Here is a 7,500-nt window from a genome sequence, read left to right on the forward strand (position 1 = left end):
ATGCAAGGGCACCGCCCACTGGTCCCGCCCCCAAGAGAAGGCGGGCCGGCGTGGCTGGGGAGGCTCCGCCCCCTGCCCAGACGAGAGGCCTGGCTTCGTCTGGTCGGTATCAGGTGTTGTTGGGGCCCGCCTGGCAGCCCGGGGGGGGGGAGGGGGGGGGGCAGAGTGGCACACGGAGAGCACCGGGAGGCCTCCGGGAGCTGGCCACTGCCCATCCCCCTCCCCACCCGCTCCACCCCCACCGCGCTACACCAAACCCCCCCCTCCCCCTTCCCCCCCCCCCCAAAAACCTCTCTCACCAAACTGCCCCCCCCACCCCCGGCCCCTCCCCATCTCACCACCCCCACTTACCCATGCGGCCCGCCGTCCCCGTGCTGGCCGGGGAGGCTTCCCTTCTGCCCAGGCAGAAGGCCTGGCTTCGTCTGGTCGATTTCGGGACATTGTTGTGCCCGCCTGGCAGCCCGGGGAGCACCGGGAGGCCTCCGGGAGCTGGCCACTGCCCATCCCCCCCCCCCCAGCTCCAACCACACCGCGCTAAACCCCCAACCCCCCCCCCCCCCCTCACCAAACCCCCCCCCCCCCACCCCCCATCGTGCTAAATTAGGTGTGAATGGGGCCTCCTGGCCCACTAAATGCTAATGAGGCCGCCTTTTCAACTATGTGCAAATACGGCCGACCTGGTCAAATGCATGTAAATCCGGCCGCCTTTTCAACTGTGAAAATCCGGCCGCCCGGTCAATTAGGTGCGAACGGGGCCGTCGGGTCACCTTAATGTAAATGAGGCCGCCCACTGCCCTACATTTAAATGCGGGCGTACCGGTCAACTATGTGCGAACGGGCCCGCCTGATCAACTAGGTGTGAAAGGGGCCGGCAGGCCCACTGAATGTAAATGAGGCCGCCCGCTGTGCTTCCTTCATTAACCTTATTTATATTGGCATTATCTGTAGATAAAAAAATATGTGCATGTCTATGAAGCTGTAGAGAAGCCTTGTTTTTTTTTTTTTCCCCCAGGTTTTATTTACTTACTTTTTATTTTGCATGTTCTGAAATATAGCTTATGTTTTCGTTGCCCTAGGGCAACGTTCTGCGATAAGGGGTAGATTTTAAGAGGCTTTCTTGACAGTGTGTTAGTATATTATTGCATGTACTTTTGCACATTGTAAGCACAATGTTTTTTAAATTATTTTCTAATTTAATTTAACGCATTTTGGCAGAAAATGGACACAAGATTTTCCTATGGGAGTAAAACTCAGGATCAGCATGTTAGGGATATCCCATCAGACAGTGAGATAGACTGCAGTGACAGTGAGGAGGAGTGGAATGCAGAGAAAGGTTTGAGCAGAAGTGAAAGTAGGTTTTAAAATATTGCTTCTCTGGTTGTCATTGAACTCATTTGCATAAACAAATCAAATGTGTTGATAAATTTTTAGATGTCATTCAAATGAAATAAAGGTGTGTGCAGCAGACAGGGTATCCAATACAGTCATGTAAGCTTTAGTTGTGATTGATGTATTTTTGTTGACGTATATGTATATATATTTATAGACGATCAATACACCAGTGATGAAGAGGAACATGACGATGACAGTCTGCCTGAAGATGACAGTAGTTCTTCCAAGACCCCTCGATGGAAAACATGTCACACCATTACCTCTCCTGTGCAAGCCACTTAACCTTACTGTTCAAGAACTTGAACAGTTCTTTGCCACTGTGCTCCATATGTCAATATTTGGTCTTCCAGCTACTCGCATGTTCTGGAGCCATAGTAGCCACATTGCACATGTTGCTGATGTTATGCCTCTTGCACGATGGGAAGCCATCAAAAATTTTGTTACTTTGCATTGCTCTCTGAGCATTGTATTATGATCTATGAAGACATAATTTTCTCTGTGGTTTTGTATCAGTGTTGCACAACTTTGCCCTTAGGCAACAAAAGATCATTTGGAGAGGGGGGCGGTGAAATAAATATGTACATACATAATCAATAAAATGTCCCAAAATTAACCAATAAGTGATGTGGAATAATTTCTTATCATGTACCATCAAATTGTGTGCGGTAGAGGGTTAATGTAAATGCGGCCGCCCGCTGCGCTACATGTAAATGCGGCCGCCCCCAGGTCAACTAGGTCCGAACGGGCCCGCCTGATCAACTAGACGTCAATCGGGCCGGCAGGTCCCCTGAATGTAAACGAGGCCGCCCACTGCGGTACTTGTGAATGCGGCCGCCCGGTCAACTAGGTGCGAACGGGCCCGCCCGATCAACCAGGTGCGAATGGCCCCGCCCGATCAACTAGGTGTGAACGGGCCCGCCTGATCAACTAGGTGTGAATGGGGCCGCCGGGTCCACTTAATGTAAATGAGGCCGCCAGCTCAACTAAGTGTAGACGGGGCCGCCTGGCCAATTAGGCGTTAATGGGGCTGCCGGGGAGGCTTCCCCTCTGCCCGGGCTGGAGGCCCCGCAGTGGCCATTCGCCTCTGGGACATATTGGCAGAGTCCGCGGCCTATGCGTAGGCCCCGGGCGGAGGCTGACCCTTGTCGCCCTTGTCCTAGGCTCGGAGCTATGGTCGCCCCGTCTGGCCTTCGCTTATGGTTCGGAGCTATGGTCGCCCCGTCTGGCCTATGCTTAGGGTTTGGAGCTAGGGTCGTGTTGGAAACGTTTTCCTCTGTCGAAGCAGAGACCGGGAGACGTTGGCATATCTCTCCGGCCGAAGTTCCTCTTTACTGAGAACTCGCCAATGCGCCGCTGTAGTCATCCAAGTCTGACTAAGACTCAGCTCGGCGCAGCTTATACGTTTCAAGGGGGGAGGGATACACAGAGGTGGAGACAAACTAAACAAAGCACAGCATGTTCCAGGAATCAGCCTGGAAGTTCCCCAGCCCTGATTTCATCAGCATAACACTGCCTTTCAAATGCCTCTCCAGGTGCTAACCCTAATTAGCATGATAGTATCACCCAGACCTTCACATTACCATAGCGACAAAGGCACGGCCTGGCCTTGAGATTAGCATTCACCTTTACTTTGGGCCCCCACCCGGTGATCAGGAAGCTCACAGAGATGAAATGTCAATGTCTCAGACTCCTGGGCCCCCAGACTTGATCTTATTACAAATGTCCCCATCTTTACCCCCAACTGCAAATCCAATCTGCCTATCTCTCTCAGTTCATATACTGTCATGTTGGAAGCTAGACTGAACAATTTATAAATTTCGTCACTGCGGCCTATGCGTAGGCCCCGGGCGGAGGCTGACCCTTGTCGCCCTTGTCCTAGGCTCGGAGCTATGGTCGCCCCGTCTGGCCTACGCTTATGGTTCGGAGCTATGGTCGCCCCGTCTGGCCTATGCTTAGGGTTTGGAGCTAGGGTCGTGTTGGAAACGTTTTCCTCTGTCGAAGCAGAGACCGGGAGACGTTGGCATATCTCTCCGGCCGAAGTTCCTCTTTACTGAGAACTCGCCAATGCGCCGCTGTAGTCATCCAAGTCTGACTAAGACTCAGCTCGGCGCAGCTTATACGTTTCAAGGGGGGAGGGATACACAGAGGTGGAGACAAACTAAACAAAGCACAGCATGTTCCAGGAATCAGCCTGGAAGTTCCCCAGCCCTGATTTCATCAGCATAACACTGCCTTTCAAATGCCTCTCCAGGTGCTAACCCTAATTAGCATGATAGTATCACCCAGACCTTCACATTACCATAGCGACAAAGGCACGGCCTGGCCTTGAGATTAGCATTCACCTTTACTTTGGGCCCCCACCCGGTGATCAGGAAGCTCACAGAGATGAAATGTCAATGTCTCAGACTCCTGGGCCCCCAGACTTGATCTTATTACAAATGTCCCCATCTTTACCCCCAACTGCAAATCCAATCTGCCTATCTCTCTCAGTTCATATACTGTCATGTTGGAAGCTAGACTGAACAATTTATAAATTTCGTCACTGCGGCCTATGCGTAGGCCCCGGGCGGAGGCTGACCCTTGTCGCCCTTGTCCTAGGCTCGGAGCTATGGTCGCCCCGTCTGGCCTACGCTTATGGTTCGGAGCTATGGTCGCCCCGTCTGGCCTATGCTTAGGGTTTGGAGCTAGGGTCGTGTTGGAAACGTTTTCCTCTGTCGAAGCAGAGACCGGGAGACGTTGGCATATCTCTCCGGCCGAAGTTCCTCTTTACTGAGAACTCGCCAATGCGCCGCTGTAGTCATCCAAGTCTGACTAAGACTCAGCTCGGCGCAGCTTATACGTTTCAAGGGGGGAGGGATACACAGAGGTGGAGACAAACTAAACAAAGCACAGCATGTTCCAGGAATCAGCCTGGAAGTTCCCCAGCCCTGATTTCATCAGCATAACACTGCCTTTCAAATGCCTCTCCAGGTGCTAACCCTAATTAGCATGATAGTATCACCCAGACCTTCACATTACCATAGCGACAAAGGCACGGCCTGGCCTTGAGATTAGCATTCACCTTTACTTTGGGCCCCCACCCGGTGATCAGGAAGCTCACAGAGATGAAATGTCAATGTCTCAGACTCCTGGGCCCCCAGACTTGATCTTATTACAAATGTCCCCATCTTTACCCCCAACTGCAAATCCAATCTGCCTATCTCTCTCAGTTCATATACTGTCATGTTGGAAGCTAGACTGAACAATTTATAAATTTCGTCACTGCGGCCTATGCGTAGGCCCCGGGCGGAGGCTGACCCTTGTCGCCCTTGTCCTAGGCTCGGAGCTATGGTCGCCCCGTCTGGCCTACGCTTATGGTTCGGAGCTATGGTCGCCCCGTCTGGCCTATGCTTAGGGTTTGGAGCTAGGGTCGTGTTGGAAACGTTTTCCTCTGTCGAAGCAGAGACCGGGAGACGTTGGCATATCTCTCCGGCCGAAGTTCCTCTTTACTGAGAACTCGCCAATGCGCCGCTGTAGTCATCCAAGTCTGACTAAGACTCAGCTCGGCGCAGCTTATACGTTTCAAGGGGGGAGGGATACACAGAGGTGGAGACAAACTAAACAAAGCACAGCATGTTCCAGGAATCAGCCTGGAAGTTCCCCAGCCCTGATTTCATCAGCATAACACTGCCTTTCAAATGCCTCTCCAGGTGCTAACCCTAATTAGCATGATAGTATCACCCAGACCTTCACATTACCATAGCGACAAAGGCACGGCCTGGCCTTGAGATTAGCATTCACCTTTACTTTGGGCCCCCACCCGGTGATCAGGAAGCTCACAGAGATGAAATGTCAATGTCTCAGACTCCTGGGCCCCCAGACTTGATCTTATTACAAATGTCCCCATCTTTACCCCCAACTGCAAATCCAATCTGCCTATCTCTCTCAGTTCATATACTGTCATGTTGGAAGCTAGACTGAACAATTTATAAATTTCGTCACTGCGGCCTATGCGTAGGCCCCGGGCGGAGGCTGACCCTTGTCGCCCTTGTCCTAGGCTCGGAGCTATGGTCGCCCCGTCTGGCCTACGCTTATGGTTCGGAGCTATGGTCGCCCCGTCTGGCCTATGCTTAGGGTTTGGAGCTAGGGTCGTGTTGGAAACGTTTTCCTCTGTCGAAGCAGAGACCGGGAGACGTTGGCATATCTCTCCGGCCGAAGTTCCTCTTTACTGAGAACTCGCCAATGCGCCGCTGTAGTCATCCAAGTCTGACTAAGACTCAGCTCGGCGCAGCTTATACGTTTCAAGGGGGGAGGGATACACAGAGGTGGAGACAAACTAAACAAAGCACAGCATGTTCCAGGAATCAGCCTGGAAGTTCCCCAGCCCTGATTTCATCAGCATAACACTGCCTTTCAAATGCCTCTCCAGGTGCTAACCCTAATTAGCATGATAGTATCACCCAGACCTTCACATTACCATAGCGACAAAGGCACGGCCTGGCCTTGAGATTAGCATTCACCTTTACTTTGGGCCCCCACCCGGTGATCAGGAAGCTCACAGAGATGAAATGTCAATGTCTCAGACTCCTGGGCCCCCAGACTTGATCTTATTACAAATGTCCCCATCTTTACCCCCAACTGCAAATCCAATCTGCCTATCTCTCTCAGTTCATATACTGTCATGTTGGAAGCTAGACTGAACAATTTATAAATTTCGTCACTGCGGCCTATGCGTAGGCCCCGGGCGGAGGCTGACCCTTGTCGCCCTTGTCCTAGGCTCGGAGCTATGGTCGCCCCGTCTGGCCTACGCTTATGGTTCGGAGCTATGGTCGCCCCGTCTGGCCTATGCTTAGGGTTTGGAGCTAGGGTCGTGTTGGAAACGTTTTCCTCTGTCGAAGCAGAGACCGGGAGACGTTGGCATATCTCTCCGGCCGAAGTTCCTCTTTACTGAGAACTCGCCAATGCGCCGCTGTAGTCATCCAAGTCTGACTAAGACTCAGCTCGGCGCAGCTTATACGTTTCAAGGGGGGAGGGATACACAGAGGTGGAGACAAACTAAACAAAGCACAGCATGTTCCAGGAATCAGCCTGGAAGTTCCCCAGCCCTGATTTCATCAGCATAACACTGCCTTTCAAATGCCTCTCCAGGTGCTAACCCTAATTAGCATGATAGTATCACCCAGACCTTCACATTACCATAGCGACAAAGGCACGGCCTGGCCTTGAGATTAGCATTCACCTTTACTTTGGGCCCCCACCCGGTGATCAGGAAGCTCACAGAGATGAAATGTCAATGTCTCAGACTCCTGGGCCCCCAGACTTGATCTTATTACAAATGTCCCCATCTTTACCCCCAACTGCAAATCCAATCTGCCTATCTCTCTCAGTTCATATACTGTCATGTTGGAAGCTAGACTGAACAATTTATAAATTTCGTCACTGCGGCCTATGCGTAGGCCCCGGGCGGAGGCTGACCCTTGTCGCCCTTGTCCTAGGCTCGGAGCTATGGTCGCCCCGTCTGGCCTACGCTTATGGTTCGGAGCTATGGTCGCCCCGTCTGGCCTATGCTTAGGGTTTGGAGCTAGGGTCGTGTTGGAAACGTTTTCCTCTGTCGAAGCAGAGACCGGGAGACGTTGGCATATCTCTCCGGCCGAAGTTCCTCTTTACTGAGAACTCGCCAATGCGCCGCTGTAGTCATCCAAGTCTGACTAAGACTCAGCTCGGCGCAGCTTATACGTTTCAAGGGGGGAGGGATACACAGAGGTGGAGACAAACTAAACAAAGCACAGCATGTTCCAGGAATCAGCCTGGAAGTTCCCCAGCCCTGATTTCATCAGCATAACACTGCCTTTCAAATGCCTCTCCAGGTGCTAACCCTAATTAGCATGATAGTATCACCCAGACCTTCACATTACCATAGCGACAAAGGCACGGCCTGGCCTTGAGATTAGCATTCACCTTTACTTTGGGCCCCCACCCGGTGATCAGGAAGCTCACAGAGATGAAATGTCAATGTCTCAGACTCCTGGGCCCCCAGACTTGATCTTATTACAAATGTCCCCATCTTTACCCCCAACTGCAAATCCAATCTGCCTATCTCTCTCAGTTCATATACTGTCATGTTGGAAG

The sequence above is a fragment of the Paramormyrops kingsleyae genome, unplaced genomic scaffold, assembly GCF_048594095.1.
Source record: "Paramormyrops kingsleyae isolate MSU_618 unplaced genomic scaffold, PKINGS_0.4 ups32, whole genome shotgun sequence".
NCBI classification, from domain to species: Eukaryota; Metazoa; Chordata; class Actinopteri; order Osteoglossiformes; family Mormyridae; genus Paramormyrops; species Paramormyrops kingsleyae.